At 34.5% G+C, this 23,032-nt stretch overlaps 1 protein-coding gene across 1 annotated transcript in view; it reads left to right on the plus strand.

The window, feature by feature from the left end:
* The window catches only part of RIN3 (Ras and Rab interactor 3), a 156,018-nt gene that overhangs the window by 62,067 nt on the left and 70,919 nt on the right, over positions 1–23,032 (plus strand).

Genomic DNA, 23,032 nt, shown 5'->3' on the forward strand with positions numbered 1-23,032 from the left:
CTTTATATCAGTCCATGTAGATCTTTCCATGTTTCTTTGTGTTTGTTATATTCTTCTTTTCTTAGAGTTCAGTAATATTATATTCAGGTACCACAATTTATTTAGCCATTCCCAAATTGATAACTATCTATTTGTTTTCTAAGTAACAATTTATATTTAAATTACCTTGCTATAACTACAAGTGCTATTATAAATATTTTGATATATATTGGAACTTATCTTCTTATCAATGAACTATTTGGGTATAACCACAATAAAGGGTAGAATCTTTAGGTCAGAGGATATGGACATTTTAGTCATTTTATTTGCCTACCTCCAAATTGATTTCCAAAATGGTGGAAGTGATTCTCATAGCTCCACCAACAATGCCCTTGTGTGTCTACCTTCCCACAACTGCCCCAACGTTATTTATTCTAATCTTTAACATCAGGTTCACTAAGTGGAGAAGTAGATAGCGTACAAGGCCTAGAGTCACCTTCCTAAAATCAAATCCAGTCTCAGATACTTACTATCTGTGTGACCTTGGGTCACTTAAATCTGTTTGCCTCAGTTTCTTCATTTGTAGAGTGAGCTAGAGAAGGTCATGGGAAACCACCCTACTGTCTGCCAAGAAAACCCCAAATAGGGTCACAGAGTTTGATATGACTGAACAACAACTGACTTCTTACAAGACAATGTGGTATAGAGAAAAGAATGCTAGATATAGAATTGCTTTATGTTTATATCATATATATTTTGAACAGACTTATATTTACTGTTATCTTGCCTTTGAGGGCAAGTACTTTCATTTTTGCCATTGAATATATATCTTTTTGTATAACATGGTGAGACAATAGCTGCCACCAAAATTCTAAAAATCTAACTAGGAAGATATGCATGTGAAAAGTAAAAATAATAATAATAATAATAGCTACATTTATGTGAGAGAGGAAGGTAGATAGTGCAATAGCGAAGCACTAGACTTGGAGTGAGAAGATCTGAGTTCAAATATAGCCTTAGACACTTACTAGATGTGTCACCTCGAACAAGTTACTTATCTACTATCTGAGTTAGTTTCTTTATCCCTCAAATGCCATCTACTTTAGAGTTTTGGTGAGGATCAAATAAGATAATATTTGTAAAGTGTTATTTGAATGCTACCTATTATCATTATTATTGTTAATTATCCCTCTACCAACACATACACCAGCTGTACTGGAGTAAGTTAACCTCATAATTGACAAAACAAATTTAGTAAAGTGTTAGGAGTGTTGGTAGAGAGAGCTCAAAAATACTATCAAAAAGGGCAGCTAGATGGTGCAGTGGATAGAGCACCAGCCCTGAAGTCAGGAGGACCTGAGTTCAAATGTGACCTCAGACACTTAACTACCTGGCTGTGTGGCCCTGGGCAAGTCACTTGACCCCAATTGCCTCAGGAAAAAAAAAGATTAGGACTGTAAAAACACTATCAAAATGCAAAGAATCATTGTTATTATTGTTTGGTTCACTAGAGTATTTCTTCACTGAATCATCATTTTATGATGACTTCTTAAAAAGCACATCAGAGAAACACAGGGTCTGACAAAGCCTACCAAGAACCCAAGAAGCAATCTAGGCAGCGAGGTGACACAGTGGATAGAAATGCTGCACCTGGAATCAGGAAACCCTCTGTTCAGATCCAGCCTTCAGACGTTTATTAGCTATGTGACCCCAAAGAAGTGATTCTCTTTCTTCCTCAGTATCCTCAACTATAAAATGGATAGAATAAGATCACTTACCTCTCAGGGTTGTTGAGAGGTTTAAATATTTGTAAAATACATTGTAAAGTGTAAAGCCTTATTTAAACAGCCAGAATGTTGGCCACCAGAGAGAAAGGAGGATTCTGCATTAAGGAAGAGTAAACTCACCTTTGAGTCAATGTTTTTTAAATTTGTTTTGTAATGTATTCTTAAAGTAAGAAACCTTATTTGGAAAGTGATTTTTACAGAATGTTGGTGCTTAGGAGAACATCTGGTGAGAGAAATGCTGTGATTGTCTCATGGCAATCCAGTTAACTATGGCAGAGTTGGGTTTTGGAGCCAGCTCTATTAACTCAATGTCCCATTCTTTATCACGTACCAAGCTTCCTATTGGTCTGAGGCAGGAACATATATATGTGAAATAGGCATCTTGTTCCTTACAATGGATGTAACTTCCCCTGACTCTTGTATAACTTTTCCAAGAACCTGATTTACTCTTTTTAACCTTGTTGAGATATTAATAAATACTTTGGTTTCAAAGCCAGCTAATTTTCTTCTCTCTTCATAAATTGAATTTTTATTAAGTGAGATAGTCTCTCTAGTCCCTCTTCTTCCACTATCTATTGCTGCAATTTATTACCAAGAATAAATGACAACTGACATTTATATGGCAAGAGTTTGTTCATCACTTGATGTTCATAACAATCCAGTACAGCAAGTGCTATTATTATCTTCATTTTACAGATGGAAAAAATGAATGTGATTTTACCAGGGCCATATAGCTAGAAAGCATTGGAGGAAAGATTTTAACTCAGATTTTTTTGAATATAGGTTCAGACGGTAGAAGTAATTGCAACTCCACAAATATTTGTCAAATATTTATTGAAAGTTTTTATTAAATAAAATAAAATTTAAAAAAAAAAAAAAGAAAGTTTTATATGTTCTGCACCATGGTAAGCAATGATATGGGCAGGTAACACAGGTTCACGACTGGAAAATGATAGCAGTACCAGTAGAGAGAAACAACACACACATGAAAAATTAGTTTACAACATTAGGATAGTATGGGAGATTAAACTACTCCATTTAGTTCTGAGTACTTTGTTTTAGAAAGAACATTAATATACTGGAGCAGTCAAAAAATAAATAGTGTAACAAGAATCCTAGAAATCTATATCATGAGCATCAGCTACAAGAGAAATGATTTTCTCTTTTATATTTATAACTATAGATCCAAGATTTTTTTTCTTTCCCATTTTCTTTTTTCCTGAAGCAATTGAGGTTAAGTGATTTGCCCAGGATCACCCAGCTAGGACAAGTGTTAAAATGTCTGAGGCTAGATTTGAACTCAGGTCCTCCTGATTTCAGGGTTGGTGCTCTATCCACTGTACCACCTAGCTACCTTTCCCATCTTCTCCTTCTCTATTAGGTCAAATAAGCCCAAGAATCAGGCTGATAATGAAATTGGATTAGAACTTTATCTTCAATTTTGTTCAGACCCCACCCAAGTGGGGAAACCCATTGTAATCTGCTCAGGATTAGGCTTATCTAAATTGCCTCAGGGTGGGGGGTGGTCTGAGAGTAAGGGAGACAAGATCAAATTCTTGTCCCCCATCCCCAAGTCCACCTCTCATTATAATATTCATTCTTCTCATTAATCAATCATTAACCAATGAGCCATCTGTCAAGAGCACACCACTCTTCCAAGAGCATGTAAGGGTCAATAGGCTGCCATGATCCATCTTTGTTTACTTACTAGCCATAATTTAATAAAATGATTAGTTACCCAGAAATTATGTTTCTTGAACTTCTTTTTATGTCCAAACTAAAGGAATTGGGAATGTTTAGTCAGGAGAAGTATGAGGGGAATTATGTTATTAAATTGTTTCAGTCATGTCCAACTCTTTGATCCCATTTGGGATTTTCTTGGCAAAGATATTGTTAGTTATTTACCATTTCCTTCTCTAGCTCATTTGACAGATAAGAAAACTGAAGTAAAAAGGGTTAAATGAATTGCCCAGGGTCATATACCTAATACATGTCAGAGGAAACATTTGAACTGGGATCCTCCTGGTTCCAGACTCTGCACTCTATTCACTGCCCTCAGGAGTGTATACAATAGCTATAAATTTAAAGACTATATTTTGATTTAATCTGATTAGTCTGTTTGGCCCCAGACAGAAAGTTGAAAGTAATAGGTAGAAGTTATCAGGAGGCTGACTTAGTGTAAAGTAAAACTAATAACAATAAGAGCTATCCCAAAGTAGACACAGGACAGTGAATTCATTTTCACCTGGAAGTCTTTAAAGAGTTAGAAATAAGGTGGCAAAAAGTACACAATATTGTGTACCAAGCTTCCTATTGGTCTGAGGCAGGAACATATATATGTGAAATAGGCATCTTGTTCCTTGCAATGGATGTAACTTCCCCAGACTCTTGTATAGCTTTTCCAAAAAAAAAGCTTCAGATTCTGCCTCCAAAACTTACATCCAAAACCTCATTTCTCTCATTTCAAAAATAGGCATATTAATAACAGCACTGATACTGGTTCATCAATCAACAAGAATTTCTTAATCAATTATGATGTGGCAGGCACAATAGGATTAAGATCTAATGAGATAATATATATGAAGAATTTTGCAAACTTTAAAGTGATATGTTAATGTCCAATATTATTAAAGCAAAGCTAGGCAGTCCTGCTAAGACTAAGAAAGCAGAAAAGCAAATTCAGGTGTGATATAAGAAAATACTTCCCAATGATGGAAAACCACTTACTGTTTGCCAAACACTGTGATAAGCTATTGGTAGGGATATCAACAGAGAACTGAAAAGTCAAAGTATTCATATTTTAGATGGGGGAGAAAAATCCATAAAACAAAGTTTAACTTTAGAACAGATGGAAAAGCCCAGTAATCAGAGGGGTACAGTAGATGTCCTTTGTCACTCTTCATAAAATCACTTGTGTACTTATAGTGAGGGGAACTCACTATCTTATATGGCAGTTTATCAACTAATACCATAACAAGAATTGGATTATCTGATAATCCATTACTAATTTTTTTCTCATCAGAAAATAGGAACTTGAGAAGATAGAACAGAGAAAAGGAAAGCTTTGATAGTTATGGGGGAAAAAAGATATGAAACATAGGATATTCACCAAACTTATAATAATGCCTAATAAAACCACCATCAATAACTAGCATTATATAAATGCTTTAAGTTTTTAGCAAAGCATTTTTAAAATATTAGTTCATTTCCTTCCATCTCTAAATCCTAATCTTTGATCAAATCCTATATTGAGAAAAATTGATAAATTCCATTATGACTAATTAAGTAAGAATTTATTTCACTAATTTCATCCAACATGCATTTGTTAAGAATCTAGTATGAGTTGTATTATTTTCTAGACAAATATAAATGAGACTTGGTTTTTGTCTCTTAGAAGTTTACAGTCTTGTTGAAGGGATTAGACATGGATACAGATTACTAATACAAATTAGAATGTGATAAACACATGAGAGATATTTTGTATATTTATTTACATAATTTATATTTATATTTGTTATATTAATCATATCATAATAGATCATTAATATTATGTTAATACATACATAACATTAATATTATGTATATAAATAATTTATATTTAAATTATATGTATATATAAATTAATTATATATAATAAAACACATAGCAATATGAATATAATATGTAATTTAACAATATTATAATAGAATATTATATTATAACAAAAATCACTATATTAATTATAGTAATGTTTGCTATATTATGTGTTTATTATATTTGAATATTATATGGTTATATTAATATATTTACATGCTATATATTTTTTATATATTTCAGATACTTTTATGTATACTATTATCCTCTCCAATAGAACATAAAATTCTTGAGGGCAGAAGCTATTTCATTTTTAAGAATAAGAATGATATTAATAATAGCTAACATGTGGGTGCAGCTAGATGGTGCAATGGATAGAGTAGAGTGCCAGGCCTGGAGTCAGAACACTCATCTTCCTAATTTCAAATTCAACTTCAGATGGACTCTGCACAAGTCACTTAACTCTGTTTGCCTCAGTTTTCTCATCTGTGAAATGAGCTGGAGAAGAAAATGGTAAAGCCCTCCAGCGTCTTTGCCAAGAAAACCCAAATAGAGTCACAGAGAGTTAAATACTACTGAAAAAAACAACTTGACTGGAACATATTTATAGTGTCTACTATGTGCCAGGTACTGTGCTAAGCATTTCACAAATATAATCTCCTCTGATCCTCACAACCACTCTGGGAGGTGGGTGCTATTACCATCCCCATTTTACAGATGAGGAAACTGAGGCTGATAGTGATGATTTGAATTCCAGTTTTCATAACTCCATCTATCTTTGTATCATAAGGGTCCAGAACAGTGGCTGGTCTGTATGCTGATTGATTGACTAATTGTTATCACAAATATATGTCAAAATTGTGATTTGAACCCAAATATATTTAAATCTGGCATTCATTTTGTTATACCAGTTTGACTTTCCAGTCTTATGCCGTTAATTAAAGAGCAAGTTTCATTATATTGGTGTCTGATTGTGTTTGATGGTATGTGTTTTGTTACAGTTTCCTTCTCCTTGTCCCCCATTCAAGCTTCATATTGGTGTCTATAGTTTTTGATAGCATGTGTTTTCTTACAATTTCCTCCCTCTTGCCTCAATCCGTTTTGTTATTCTCATAGAAACTAAGTAAGGTCAATAGATTTACTCTGTATGGACCAGCTTGTTGGAAAGTCAAAATGCTTCATCTGAGGAATGCAAATGGCTTTTTTCTTTTGCAAAATGCAAAACCAGGACAAATCTATCAGTTCTACTTTGTGCCCCATGAGATGTCTCCTCACCTCTCTGGACCTCAGTGACTCAAAATTGTTTCCCTGAGGAAGTAAAAGAAACAGTCATAGTGAATTCAGAATACAAATCACAGTACCCACAATTCTGCCCACATTGTTTCACAAATAGGAAGCTGTGGACATCTTTGGAGCAGTTGCATGGCTTAGTGGAAAATTCATTGGGCTGAAAGTAAAAGAGACTTGAGTTCTAATTTTCCCCTTGACTCCAATACTAAATTGTAGTGTAAATGTAAGCAATTCACTAACTAGGATCCATGCTCTGGACTTCAGTTTTCTTATATTAAAAATGAAGATAACAGCATGTCATCTTTTTATGGGATTATTGTATCAAATGAGAGCATAGACTCAAAATCATTGTGGGAAGTCAAAAGGATTTTTAAAGATGTAAGGAATCATTTTTTGAGAAAATGTTTTAATTCATTATCCCATGTGTCCTGAAAATCCAGAGTGTGATGCTTTCCTCCATCTCCACAGACCAATGAATAAATTGGAAAGCTGCTTTTTCTTGTTTCTTTTTCTCCTCAAAACTATAGCATTCAGAGGAGAGGTTTTTTGGAAAGTACCCATTAAATGGACCAGCAGGTTATAGCATTATTGTTCTTTCTCTATCATATGTCTGGAGGATCAGAATCCTTTGTATTTTAGGGAGCTGGAAATCCTAATCCTGTTATATATTATTGCTTTTCACAATATTATGTTGTTACTTCCCTCTTCAATCTTGTTTCTCACTGTGGAAACTTTCTGGATTACTTAGTGGAATTTTCCCTAATGGAATGTTCCTTTAATTCACTCATCATCCTTGTTCCAAGCTCACTTTGCTTTTTCTTAGTACCTGTGAAAATAGTGTTTAACTATAATCTTAAAATCACAGAATATTTTAATAGATTTTTATTGATAATTTTGTTTTTGACAGTGGATTTCTCCTGGTATCTTTTCTACTCACTCCTTCCAGAGAATTGTACCTTATAACAAAGATGGTTTTTTAGCTGCCCAAAAAAAAAAGAGGCAATAGAGAAAAATAATTCAGTAAGCTTATAATATCAAAAAAAAGTCTGGCATTATGTGTTTAAAATAGAAGCAACAGAAGGTGTTGTCTAGTACAATCTACTCCTATTTAAAATGGCTATTGACTATCTGCTGTGTGCTGTGTGCTCAGGACTAGAGGAGATACAGAATTTTGAGAAGACATAGTCTGTGCCTTCATGGTGCTTAATATTCTGGGGGTAGGAGACACAAACAAAAATAGCAATAATCAGGGATATAGTCTTCTGGCAATAGCCAACTGGAATTCAGCTAATTGTTAAATTTTCCATGTGAGCATTTACACCTTGAAAATCAGCAAAAGCTGCAAATCAAAGCTTCATTTTTTTTTAAAATTTTGTTGATTGCTTAGACTTAAGAAAATGATGGAGAAAATGTCAAAAGTACAGAGTAAACTTAAAAGTATATTGTGAGCCAGCTGGGTGGTGTAATGGTTAGAGCACCAGCCCTGAAGTCAGGAGGACTTGAGTTCAAATGTGGCCTCAGACACTCAACACTTTCCAGCTGTGTGACCCTGGGCAAGTCACTTAACCCTAATTGCCTCAGCCAAAAAAAAAAAAAAGTATATTGTGCATATTTTTCCCCAGAGAACTAATTGTTAAATATTTACCAGTAATCCAATATTAATATAGAATAGAATATGCATATGATATATAACCACAGTGCACACAATATATAATATTAATGCTAAGTGTAATTAGTATAATATGTAGATTGTGTGATCTATTCAGCATGGGGATATTCAGCTTCCTCTTAAAAAATGAACATTTAATTTGTAGACGCTATTCTCTATTAACCAAGAATAAGAGTCAAAACTACCGAATCCTAATATAGGGAGGGAGGGAGTTGCATATACCATTTTTATACCAGTGTCACTTCTGAAATTCTAGAAAGTTTCCTTGGAGGAAGAAAAATTTTTTAAGAGAACAGGAGAGGGAAGTAAGATAGATGCATTCTGAACAATTTATACCTTTGACTTCTGTTGTATTTCCTTTCCTCTTTTAACAGAGGATGTATTTAATATAAAGGACTGTGGAATTACCCTATGAGTCCACCATAAAATATGTTATTATAGACAAAGTCATTATTAAATTTTTTTTTTCATCATTTTGTTAAAGAGAAATAGTAACACTTTTAGTCAGCTCAAGAAGACTTAATTGAAGAGCATTCAGAGATAGTGGGGAAAAACAAAAAGCACACTCAATTCGGAATAAGAAAACCAGAGATCCATGTTTGTGTTACTAATTTAACTAGCTTTGTGACTTGGAGGAATTCATTAGCTTCTTCATCTGTACAATTAGGGGATTGGACCAGTTAATCCCTAAGATCTTTCCCAACTCCCAACATTCTGTTTTATAAGATAATATTCTATCTTCTAATTCTAATGTCCAACATGTTCTAACATTCTATGTTCTAAGTAAGCTCCCCTTTGAGGGTCCCACTTAAGGGACTTTACTGTTCATTATGATTTACCAGAAGATATTTATGGAGTTCCCTATAGCTAGATATTGTGATAAAATTCTTTGAAAATAATACCCACAAATTTGTGTTTGGTTTGAAACTTCTTTTTTAAAAAGGGAAGTTAGGCACATTCGTTGGTTTTGAGGACATGTGGGAGAGAGAAGAGGAATTGTTTTCTTATGTGTAACTAGTAGTAAGTTAGAATGTGACCCAAGGAAAAGAAGCTAGTAGTTATGTAAGAATTGTGGGTTTGTTGGATATTTTGGGGTGAGGTAATGCTGCATGTCTAATCAAGTAAGGTGTCATTATCCTAAAGCCATGCAAAAGATTGGCGGTCTCACCCAAGGCTATTTCACTAAGACTTTGGCTACCTGGTTTATGAGTAGTGGATTAGGAATCAGATGTCCTGAATTTAGTCACAAATCCAGTGACCATATTTAATACTTATTGATTCATTTCTGCAGTATTTTACAGTCACAGATTGCTTTCGTAGTGCTATATCATCAGTCCTAAGGGGGAGTTGACTATTAGTTTAACACAAAATCAGCCCTGCAACTGGATAAAAATTCAACAGACATGTTACTTGGATTTTGAAGGCATTACATTACATGCCTTTCAAGAGGCAGATAGGTGAAGAACAAGGTAAAGTAGCAGATTTGGAATCAGGAAAACTCATCTTCCTGAGTTCAAATCTGGCCTCAGATACTTCCCAGCTATGTGACCCTGGGCAAGTCATTTAACCCTATTTGCCTCAGTTTCTCCATCTGTAAAATGAGCAGGAGATGGAAATGGCAAACCATTCCAGTATCTTTACCAAGATAATCCCAAATAGAGCCACAAAGAGTTAGACCCAATTGAAACAATTGAAAAACAACAATAAAACCCCTTCCTAGGAAGGAGTATGGATTGGTAGCACTATTTCCATATAAAAAGACTATATTTTTATCTCTCCTTTCCAAACTCAATCTTTGATCAGGTAGAGCAAAATAATGTTTCTCAAATAAATCCCAAGCATCCCTGGAACCCCTAAACTGTGGGCTTGGATTGAAAGACAAAAACTGTTTCTAGAGAACTGAAACACATCAGATGCAGATAATTAAGACCACTGGGACACTGCTGATCTTTCCATAGCTTTATTACCTCCCCATCTTCCTCCCCAGCACTTTTGGGGCCCTACTCTCATCGGGAAAAATCTCTTCATTCTTGGCTATTCTTTAGGCATCTTCAGCATTTTGTAATCTGCAAATCTGTTAGTTGTCCATCCTCCTATTTTGACACAACAACCTAAAAATATTTCCCTGCAGGAGTCCTGGTCTCTCAGTTGACAGTTAATATACTGTTCCTGTTTTCAGACTCTTAAATTCCAATCCAGACACTTCCTAAATATGAAACAAAATCACATTAGAAAAAGACCCTGTTCTCAGACTGAGGAGTCAGGGGCTCTAAAAGTCCAAGCTGAAAGCATCAGAGATTCTGAGATGACAGAGACCTTCTAGCCCAATAAAGAAGGCAAAAAGACAAATTTTGCTGCAATGAAAATGAAATGTTGGACAATTTTAATTTTAAAATGATTAAGAATTGAATTTGGAAAAGGGGGAGAGCATATTTTAGTTTGAAAATATGATACTCCATAATGAAGTTTATAACAGAATGAAATTTTTGTTTGTTTTGTTTTTTAGCTGAGGCAATTTTAGGGTTAAATGACTTGCCCAGAATCACACAGCAAGGACATGTTAAGTGTTTGAAACCAGATTTGAACTCAGGTTCTCCTGACTTCAAGGCTGGTGCTCTATCTACTGCAATACTTAGGTGCCCCAGAATTGCATAAGTTTCGATAGTCAATCAAGAACATTGATTATATGTGCTGATCTAGGGCCAAGTGCCTAATGCACAGTAAGTACTTAATAAATAACCTTGTCACTCTCTTACTTAAAAACTTTCAATGGCTTCTTATTGCTGTCTGAATAAAATCTAAATTCAGTCTGACATTCAAGGCCCAACCTACCTGTCTAGCCTACTACCAGATATTATTTCATTTTTGTCTTTACATTTTCAGTAACAAGGACAGTGCCTGACACATAGAAGGTACTTCATTCTTAGTGAATGATCGCATGCTGCTCCTACCACATACCCTCACACCTGGCCAACCTAAATGGTGAAATCACTCATCTCCCAAACTCATCACATATTGTTTTGTCTTCCTCTTTTTTGGAGAGGGTGTGTGGTGGGGTATCATCTCAAATTCTACTCTCCTCCTCATTTCCCTTTCTACTGAATTCCTGCCTATCCACCAAGGATTAGCTTAGATAATATTTCTAGTTAAAACTTTTTGGGACTAGATCTCTTATACCTGCTAACATTAAATCTTTCTTATGCATTTATTATGATTTTGATTTTTTAAAATATTAGTTTTAAAATATTTAAAATATTGATATTTTAAAATATGAAAATTAAAAATTAAAATCAAAAAAGTATTTAAAATATTAGTTTAAAATACCATTAAAATATTAAAAATTAAAAATTAAAATATTATACCTTATCTTCTCCAACTTCATTAGAAGCATTTTATTCTTCTTTGTATCTATATGACCTATATAAGACTTTGTGCATACTAGGGAAGAAGGATGTTATTTCTTTTTTTTGTAAACAAAATAACCATCATTCAGATAGAGGAAGAGAACTTTTTAAAGATCACACAGTCTCTAGTAGCACTAGATGTGGAAAGCAACTCAGATGGTGTTATAGTCAAGAGATTTGGATTTAAATCTCAGATTACTACTTGAGCAAATCATTTAATTCTTCTAGATCTTGGAGTTGTTGGTTTTTTTTTTTTTTTCTTTCATCCAAAAAATAGGAAGTCGAAGTAGATGGTCTCCATGGTCCCTTTGAGTTCTAAATATATGATCTTGGAATCTTGGGACCTTACCCAACCTTTTTTTTTTCCCTCATATCAGATAATCTCAACTCAATTTATTAAAGTTTTAGTGCAATCTTAAGTACATATTTTTAGCTCTGCTAGTACCCAATCCAGGACTTCATCATCTCATGTCTGTTATTGTTGTTCAGTCATTTTAAGTTGTGTTTGACTCACTGTCACCCCCTTTTGGAGCTTCTTGAAAAAGACACTGGAGTAGTTTGCCATTTCTTAATCTAGCTCATTTTACAAATGAGGAAACTGAGTGCCTGAGGCCAGATTTGAATTCAGGAAGATGAGCGTTCCTGACTCCAGGGACCTGCTGTGCACTATGGTACCACCTAGCTCCCCTTGCTTCACACTTAGACTATTTCCAGTTACCTGATGGCTCAAGTCTATCTCCACTCAGCTCTCCCTCTGATCTTTTTAAAGAGCAGGTTTGACCATGTTACCATTAATCTTCTTCCTATATTCAATAAACTCTAATGGTTTCCTATTATCTCCAGTTTAAAATATAAAATTCTGTTTGGCTTTTAAATTTTTGTATAACTTGTCTCATGTATTACTCTCTGCCACATACCTTGTGATACATGGTTCCTGGATTCCTAACTGTTCCTTGAACAAGAAACTTCATCTCTTGCCTAAACATTTTCACTGGCTGCCTCCATGCTTCTTTATCAACACCTGTCCTTCAGCCAGAAGCTTCTCCTGGTCCTCTTTATTTTTAATGCCTTTTCTCTGAGCTTTTATCTCCATTTTATCCCGATCTATGTCTTGTTAGTACATGACTGTATATTTTCTCTTTCATTAGACAGGGAGCTCTTTGAAAGCTGTTTCCTGCATTTCCTATGTATCCTCATTATTTAACATAGTACCTGGCTTTAGGTGCTTTAAAAATGTTTATTGAGGTGCTACTTAGATGACTATGACATAGTAGTTATCAATCTCAGGGAAGGTGGTAATAATAAATGACTATTAGTATAAATTTACTCTCATAGCCTGAAATTCCTAAATAGCCAAACTCTTTCAGTAGCTTTGAATTAAATCATGAGATTTAATAGAGCTGTAGAACTTCACTAGCAGTACTTTAGGAGAAAAAGGAATATGCATCTCCAAGTAGACTTTGTAGTCTCAGGAACCAAAACTAAACCTTTTAGTAAGAAAGGGAAATAATCTGAAATGTCCATTCTCGGTGGGGTGGGGTGGGGTAAGTGGGAAACCACACCAAGTAGTGGTTGTCATGGCAATTTCAGAATCTTGTCTTATGGGAAATTTTTTAAAAAACAACAAAATACAAAACTATGTCTTTGAGCTCCAACAGAGCCCAGAGGTATCAGTAAACCCCTGGTTATTTGTTTTTGTTTTTGTTTTTTGAGGAGGTGTAGGACTATGTGAGATAGGACCTGTCATTTCATTGACTATGAATATCAACACCTTCTTTACAATTTACTAGTCTTAAAAACTTGCCTAAGGTACTGAAATTAAGTGACTTGCCAAGGGTCACACAGCCAAGAAATGACAGGAATAGGACATCATAGAACAAAATTTCATGGAATTACAATGAAATTTTAAGAAATTCTAACTTTTGTAATAATTGGAAGGGGCCTTAATGGCTATTTAGTCCAATCCAGATGGAATCCCCATTATAATAAACTAGCATCTGATTATCCAGCTCTGCTTGAAGGCTACCACAGAGGGATAATTACCCACCTCTTGAGATACTCTGTTCCACTTTTGGACAAGTATAATTGTTAAGAAGTTTTACTGAAATAATTTAAATTTTTTTTTCAATTTTACAGAAATTGATTTTTATCTGTAAAATCTCCTTGAAGGAAAAAAAAAAAAAAAGAGAAAAACAAACCCTTTATAATAATTATGGATAGTCAAGCCAAACAAATCCCCACATTAACCATGTCCAAAAACATATGTCTCTTTCTACATCCTGAGTCCATTTATGAAGAGGAAAAAATAGGAAGTTCATCATCTCTCCTCTGGAACTGAGGTTGTCCATGATATTAAGAATAAATTTGTAGGTGAGCTAAGATTTTTGCAGTGGATTCAACATCAGCTCTGCAATCAGGAGGATCTGAGTTCAAATCCAGCCTCAGACATTTACTAGCTGTGAGACTTAGTGCAAGTCACTTAATCCTCCTCCCTCCTCCACTCCCCAAAAAAGATTAAATTTGTTTTTTGCAACTTGGATTTGTTGCTTTCACTTTTGCCTCAAGGACTAAAAAGAACAAGTCTAACCCTTCCTTCACTATAGAAAAATATTGTATTCTAGAGTCTTTTGTTCTCTAAACTAAGCTCACTTTGTTCAACAAATCCTTATTTGACCTGAAGTCAGGTCATTCTTTCTAACTCCAAGGCTGGGTCTTTATTCACTATGCCATGTTGCCTTTTTGCAGTTTGATTAAGGTTTTTAAAATAGAAGTTGATTATAAGCTGGTATGGATTGATTTGGGCATTTAGGATTCACTTGCAGAAGAGCTTTTAAAGAAACAGTAATCAGTTCTTTCAAGGAAGGAACTTGGGGAAAATGAGCTTTACCTTTAGTATGACCCAGTGTATAATAGAAACTCAATTTCTCACCTCCACCCTCTTCCTGAAGACCAACAGCCAATCCAACTCTCTCTGAAATACCTTTAGCAATAAGAGCTTTCGCTTTTCATCTTTTCAACCCAAACTCCTTTTCTCTGACTAAAAAGCAAAGTGCTAATATCAGCTGCCTTGCATCCCCATAAGGGAAGAAAAAAATATTACTAAAGCTTAATTTGTTGTTATTGTTCAGTGATGTAGGACTCTTCATGACCCCTACATGAGGTTTTCTTGACAAAAATACTAAGGTGGTATGCCATTTCCTTCTCTAGTGGATTAAGGCAAATAGAAATTAAGTGGCTTGCCAGACTCACACAGTAATTATCTGAGACCAGATTTGAATTCAGAATTTGAATTCTGACTCCAGGCCTAGTGCTCTATCTCTGGGCCACCTAGCTACCTCTAAACTTATTAATTTCCCACAAATTTAGCACTGCTTTCTGGGGTAAACATCATGGTATGATGTCTAGATGGCACAAGTTTAAGTCTGACCCATTATTTATGATGGCTGACATGAAGGATGTTACAACTCTAGGCAACTCTATAAGACGGCAAGTTATAGATAAAGTGCTGACACTCATTGGTAGAGGGAATTTCCTTGGTAATTCCCTATAACAATAAAATCAAAGATCCAGTCTAATCCCCATTTTTTTCTTTATTTTATAGAGTTTTGACAGTTTTCCCCTGGCCAACACAGTTAAACAACAAAACTACTGAATTTAAAATAGGAATTTTCAGGTTTGAGTCATTGTTCTTCCCCTTTAAATGTGTGATCTTAGGGAAGTCATTTCACCCAAATTTGGTTTTCTCATCTGTAAAATGGTAGGCTTGAACTAAGTGATCTGTAAGGTTGCTTCTAGCTCTAATATTATTTTTTCTGTGTAATTTTATTTTATTTTAATAGCATTTTATTTTTTCAAATACATGCACAGATAATTTTCAACATTTACCTTTGCAAAACTTTGTGTCCCCAATTTTTTTCCCTCTCTCCCTTCCCTCCAAGACAGCAAGTAATTTGATATGTTAAATATGTGTAATTCTTCTCAATGTATTTCCATATTCCTCAAGAAAAGTCCCTTCAAAGGGAAAAAAAACAAGCAAACAATAGTATCAAAAAGGTGAAAATAATATGCTTTGATCCACATTCGGTCTCCATAGTTCTCTCTTTGGATGTGGATGGCATTTTCCATCCCAAGTCTAGTGGAATTGCCTTGAATCACCTCATTGTTGAAAAGAGCTAAGTCCTTCACAGTTGATCATCACATAATCTTATTACTGTGTACAATATTCTTCTGGTTCTGCTTACTTCATTCAGCAGCAATTCATATAAGTCTTTCAGGGCTTTTCTGAAATCAGCCTGCTCATCATTTCTTATAAAGCAATAATATTCCATTATATTCCTGTACCATAACTTATTCAGCCATTCCACAAATAATGGACATCCACTCAGTTTCCAGTTCCTTGCCATTTCAAAAAGGGTTGCTAGAAACATTTTTGCACATGTGGGTCTTTTTCCTTCTTTTATGATCTCTTTGGGATACAGACCCAATAGAGACAGTGCAAAAGTGTATACACAGTTTTATAGTCCTTGAGCATTGTTCCAAATTGCTTTCCAGAATGGTTAGATCATTTCACAACTCCACCAACAAAGCATTAGTGTCTCAGTTTTCATATATCCTTCCAACATTTATCATTATCTTTTCCTGTCATCTTAGCCAATCTGAATGGTGTGAAGTAGTTGTCTTAATTTGCATTTCTCTAATCAATAATGATTTAGAGCATTATTTTTGAAATGACTAGAAATGGTTTTAATTTCTTCATCTGCCTGTTTATATCCTTTGACCATTTATCAATTTGGGGAATAACTTGTTCTCTTATAAATTTGAGTTAATTATCTATATATTTTAGAAAGAAACCTGCTCTAATATTCTTGATCCACATTTAAACTCTTTCAAGAAATGAAGCATATAAAGATATAGAGAAGTCAATTGTTTAGAAAGTTTTGTCCAAGTCCAGCTACTTCCTCTGTAGTATTACTTCTGATCTCATACCTAAACTAAAAGTATTCTTTCTACAATTACCAATGAGCTTTTAGTTGCCCTTTCTAATGGCCTTTGACATTGATTATTGCTTTCTTTTCCATGATATTCTGTTCTGGCTAGGTTTTTATGACCCTACTCTCTTCTCATCCTCCTCTTACCAGTTTGATCAGCTATTCTTAGTCTCCTTTGTTGCATTTTAATTCATGTTATATATACTTTGGGTATTCCTACCTCTCCTCAACTCCCTTTTCTTCTTTACTATGTTACTGTTGATCTTATCTGTTTTCATGGATTTAATTGTCATCTCTCTACTAATGATTGACTTTCAGTTACACTTACTTATCTCTAACCTCTTTCCTAACCTCCGATCTCATATCTTCAACTACCTATTGGACATCTCAAATTGGATGTCCTCTAAAGATTTTTGAACTCAACATTACTCCAAAATCATTTATTTCAACATATTTATTTTCCAAGTGGGAAACCTGAGTGCCAGAGGGAAAAAATGACTTGTTCAAGGTAAAGTCAATTCAACAAAGATGCATTAATTTCCCAAAGGGGGAAAAATAACAAACCAAGGATCAGATGTATTTCCAAGCAAATTCTATCAAACATCCTGAGAACAATAAAAATTCCAATGTTACATAAATTATTTGCAAAACAAAGAAGAAATGAAAAAAATCCTTCCAATTTTTTTTCCATAAAATTGTGGTCTTTAATACCTTAACCAGAGAAAGATAAAAGAAAGAAATCAAGTTGTAGGCCAATATTCCTAACGAATATAACACAAAAATGTGGAACAAAGCATTAGCAAAAAAAAAAAAAAAAAAAGCTATGAAAAAATATCAAAAAGAATATACATAATCCTTAGCTCAAATTTATACCAAAGAAGCCAGGTTTACTCAATATTAAGATACCTGTAAAAATAATAGAACATATTAATGACAAAAACACTAAAACTATATATTATATGTAAAGATTCAGAAAAGTCTTTTGGAAAAATTCAACATGAATTTCTGTTTTAGAAAAACTTTTTAAAATATAAGAATAAATGGACCACCCTTAAATTCTATTTCTCTATAAACAAGCATTATCTATAATGGAAAAATGCTAGAGGTCTTTCTAATAAGATCAGGGATTTTAAAAGGATTGCCATTTTTAATGGATCCAGAAATTATGTACATAGCAATGACAAGAAAAAGAAATTGAAGAAATAGGATTAGACAGAAACTACTTACTGGATTTTTTTGTATATGATACCATCAATTAATCAATAAACACTTATTAAGTGCCTACTATGTACTGGATTTTGTGCTAAAAGCTGGGGATACTAAAAGAAGAAAAGATAATCCCTGCCCTAATGAGGAAAAAACCAGAAAAACAAATATATGAAAAGTAAGCTACATGCTTGATAAATAGGAAATAACTAGTAGAGGGAAAGCAGTAACTGAATTAAGAAGAGTTGAAAAAGGCTTCTTGTAAAAGTTGGGATTTTAGTTGAGACTTAAAGGAAGCTAGGGAAGTCAGTAGATGGAACTTTCTTGGCAAAGGTATTAGTGTGGTTTGCCATATTTTCTCCATCTTATTTTACAGGTGGGGAACTGGAGTATACAGGGTTAAGTGACTTGTGTGGGATTACACAGGTTGTAAGTATCTGAGGTCAAATTTGAACTCTGAAAGATGAGTCTTTCTGACTCCAATCCCTGTGCTCTATTCACTGCCCCAGGCATGAGAAATAATCAAAAAAAATGGAACAAGTTGGAGTGAAGAGGAGAGGAGAGGAACAGAAATTCTAAAACATAATGTAAGATGGGAGCTAGGTTATGAAGGGCTTTGAATGCCAAACAGAGCACGCTGTATTTGATTCTAGAGATGATAGGGAGCCATGATCAGATCTTTGCTTTGGGAAAAATCACTTTGGTGGTTGAGGACACATTGGAGAGTCTTGAAGCAGGCAGATCCACAAGCAGATTATTTCAATAGTCCAGGTGTGAGGTGAAAGTGGCCTGTGCCAGGGTGGTGGCAGTGCCAGGGGAGAGAAGGGGACATATTCAAAAGATGTTGCAAAGTGAAATTATCAGGCCTTGGTAACAGCTTAGATAGGGGGGGTGAAGTGGGATAATGAGAAATAATGAGGAGTTCTAGATGACTCCTGGATAGGATAGGATAGATGGAATTGCCCTCTACAGTAAATAGGAAGGCAGGACAGGAGAAGGGTTAGGGAGAAAGATAAGAGATTGGTTCTAGACAGATTTAGTTTAAGATGTCCAATTTGAGATATCTGAAAGACAGCAGGAGATGCAAAGTTGGAGATAACAGAGTTTGGGGCAGGAATAGTAGATATGAGAATCATCAGCATAGAAATAGTAATTAAATCTTTGGGAGCTGATGAGATCACTGAGTTAGGGAAAAGAGAAGAGGGTCCAAAACAGAATTCTGAAATACATCTATGGTTCAAAGCAGGAACATCCCACAAAGATGGCAGAGAAGAAATAATCAGATAGGAGAACCAAGAGAATGATGTCTCTAAGACCTACAGAGTAGACTAAAGAGAAGAAGGTGAAAAGAGGTCAAGGACAAGGAAGATACAGAAAAGGTCATTATATTTGACAAGTAAGAGATCATGGGTAACTGGAGAGAACAATTTTGGTGAAATGATAAGGTCAGAAGCCAGATTCTAAAGGATTAAAAGGAGGATAGAAAGTGGAGGAAACTATTGTAGTCCACCTTTACAAGGACTTTAGCTATAAAGGGAAAAAGAGATTTAAAATGATACTTAGCAGAAGCAGAAGAATCAAGTGAGCATTTTTCAGAATGGGCTATGTCAATAGGTAGGATGGAATGAGCCAGTAGAACAATGACGATTATTGAGAGAACAGAGATGACAGAGATTCAACTAAAATTAATTTAAACAATAATCCAAAAATCATCACCTTTTTTGTATATTACCAACAAAACCCAGAAAAGAAGAGAAAATACTCCAAAAATTTAATAATAATAAAAAAGAAATGTAAGTTAAAGCAATTATTTGATTCTACTCCCCATCCTGCAAATTGATTAATGTGGCAGGTGAAAGATGAAATGACCAACGAATCGAAGATTCCATCATCTAAGCATATTGTTCTATTAAGCAGTACCTAGCTTAATTAAATTAATTAAACCTAAACAATGAAGACTAGATTTATTCAGTTTAGGCCTAGGCCTCAAATACAAAGGAAAGATTACATTTTTACACATTAAAAATAATCAAATTACACCAGTTAATTAAAAGGAAATAATACAACATTAGGTAATCTGATGTCTATTTGGAGGAAAGTTTAGGGATTTTCCAAGTGAGAGGGAGAGAGTGAATAGGCTAATTCCCTGATATCAGAAAAGGAGGTGTGCCATTTCCCCCCAAGTGTCTATAAACAATCAAAGGAACATGGAAAGAAAAATCATTTGATAAGTATGGGGTCAATTTTTAGATAAGACATATGAGTTGCTTGAGATGTACAATTGTGAGAAAACTTCTTGTATTAATTTTTGAATTTAGCAGGATTTCTAGTCAGCATAACCTAGGTCTTTACTTAAGGGTCTCTGAGCAAGAAGTAAAGGTAGTCTGGTTTCCTATCCATACAGGACTATGTTCAAATAATACAATAAGGTTTTTTCCCAATTCTCACAATTAAATAGAATTTTTTCATAAGAGAGAATCTGGACTAGATTCATCAGTGGAAAGGAAGCCGAGATAACTCCAGAATTGAGTCATAAAATGGAGTCAGTGTGATACACTCAACTCCTACAATTAAATGCTTGCTTCCTAATCATGTTGATTCCCTTAATTTCCTTACCAAGATAACAAAAAAGGAAAATCATAATTGCTTGAGGTAGTGAAGGAAAACAGGAACACTAATGCACTATTGATGGAGCTGTGAATTTTCTAACTATCCTGAAAAGTCATTTGAAACCATACTTAAAGAGTCACTAAAGTTTGTATACTCTTTTACCCACCAATAGCAGTAGTCTACTCCAAAGAGATCATGGAATGCAAAAAAATACCCCCCCCCCAATAGTAGCATTTTTGGTTGTAGTGAAGACCTAGAAACTCCAGGGATACCCATCAATTTAGGGCAACTAGGTAGTTAGAAGGCTGAACCTAGAATTAGGAAGACCTGAATTTAAATCCAGCATCAAACACTAACCAGCTGTGTGACCCTAGGCAAGTCACTTAACTGTTTGCCTCAATTTTCTCATCTGTAAAATGAATTGGAGAAGAAATTGTTAGACCACTCCAATATCTTTATCAAGAAAAACCCCAATGGAGTCATGAAGAGTCAGATGTGACTGATACAACTGGACAGCAACAACAACCCATTAATTTGGGAAACCATGAACAAATTATGGCATTTGGCTGTAAAGGAACATTATAGGGTTATAAGAAATGATGAAAAAAAATTGATTCAGATTAATCTGAGAAGACTGTGAACTGATGCAGAATGAAGTAAGAAGAAGCAATGATTATAATATAAAGAAAAACAACTACCAAAATTCATGAGCTCTGATCAATTCAATGGTCAACTCCAGAAGACCAATAATGAATAAGTTTTCCATCTTTTGACAGAGATGTGGAATATAACATTTTTAGTTCTACCCAATCTTTGGATTTGTTTTGTGGGACTATACTTAACTGTCACAAAAGAAGCCTTTTATGGAGGCAAAACAGGAAATTTTAGTAGTAATAGTGATACCCAAATGGGAAAGGGGCCTAACAAGAATGTTACCCCATTATTAACTATTCTATTTATTTGAGTAGTGCTTGAAATGCTTGTTACAGTAATTAAGAAAAAAAGTTGAGGGAATTCCCAGAAAATGTAGAATTAGACAATACTGTTTTTCACAGATAGTTAAATATTTAACTAAAAGTAATTGAAACATCTCAAATATTACATGAAACAACTAGGTGGGACAAATTGATAAAGTGCTGGGTTTCAATTAGGAAGACTCATCTTCTTGAGTTCAGATATGGCCTCAGACCCTTACTGATCCTGAGCAAGTAACTTAACTCTGTCTGCCTCAGTTTCCTCAATTGTAAAATGAGCTTGAGAAAAAATTAGCAAACTGCTCCAGCATCTTTGCCAAGAAAACCCCATATGGGTTTATAAAGAGTCAGAGATGAGTAAAATAAGAGATGAGTAAAATAACAACAAAAATATTATGGACAGTCCTCTTTTTTGTTTTGTTTTAAATATTTAACAAATTCAACATGGTAATTCCAAAAATGTCCTTCTTATCTATGTTTCTCTTTAGATTTCCTTCTGTACTTTTGGGGGACATTTTCTAGGTCTCAAAGTAAATTGCTAAATTTGTGTAAGAATGAAAAAGTGCTCTTGCCATCATAGAATTCTTTCTGAATTGTGGATTCTAATCCTGGTTCTTCCACTTACTGTGATATCAGTCAAGTCATTTCTCTCTTGACCTCAGTTTCTCCTCTGCTATAAAATGAGTGGACTACACATCTTCAGCCATAACATTCTTTGGTCTGAGATCTTTTCCAGCTCTTAGCATTCGGTTATTCTCATCTCTCAGCTTTTTAGAATTATCAGGACTTTATTCCATGGTGCCAAATTAATGACAACACTTAAAATCCTTTGGAAATAATAGAGTTTAACACCTAATTAGCAAGAAGAATTATCTAGGGAAAAAAACCAAAACCTTCCCTATGTTAGGCTGGAATGAGCCTATTCTAATCCTTTCCCAATTCCCCATGCACAATTTATGGATGGGTTTTAAAAAAAAAATGATAGTATATTGTTTGTTTTACCAACCTGGCAGTGTTCCCTAAATTCAACTGAGGGTGCTATGTACCTCAAAAACAAGAATTCTTAATTAAAGTTTTCAAAACACTTTACAAAAAATTATCACATTGGATGTTCACAACAACTCTAGGAGGAAGGTGCTATTATTATTTCCCCCATTTTTACAAATGGGGAAACTGAGACAACTGGAAGTTAAAGGACTTGCCCAGAGTCATAAAGCTAGTGTGTATAATCAGTTTTGAATTCGTCTTCCTGACTTTAAGTTCAATTCTGGATTCATTTAGTTGTTTTTCAGTTATGTCTGTCTTGGCAAGGATACCAGAGTGATATTTCCTTTGTATTTTCTTGTCCACCTCATTTACAAATAAGGAAACTGAGGCAAACTGGATTAAGTGATTTGTCCAGCGTCACCCAGTTAGTAAGTGTCTGAGAGGTCAGATTTTAAGTCAAGAAGATGTCTTCCTGACTCCAGACCCCGCGCTTTCTCCGCTGAAGCACAGAAATATAAAATATTTTCTCTTTCACCCCACTGCATTAGAATACTTAAATGTTTAG

Source organism: Antechinus flavipes, chromosome 2 (genome assembly GCF_016432865.1).
Source record: "Antechinus flavipes isolate AdamAnt ecotype Samford, QLD, Australia chromosome 2, AdamAnt_v2, whole genome shotgun sequence".
In the NCBI taxonomy this organism is placed as follows: domain Eukaryota; kingdom Metazoa; phylum Chordata; class Mammalia; order Dasyuromorphia; family Dasyuridae; genus Antechinus; species Antechinus flavipes.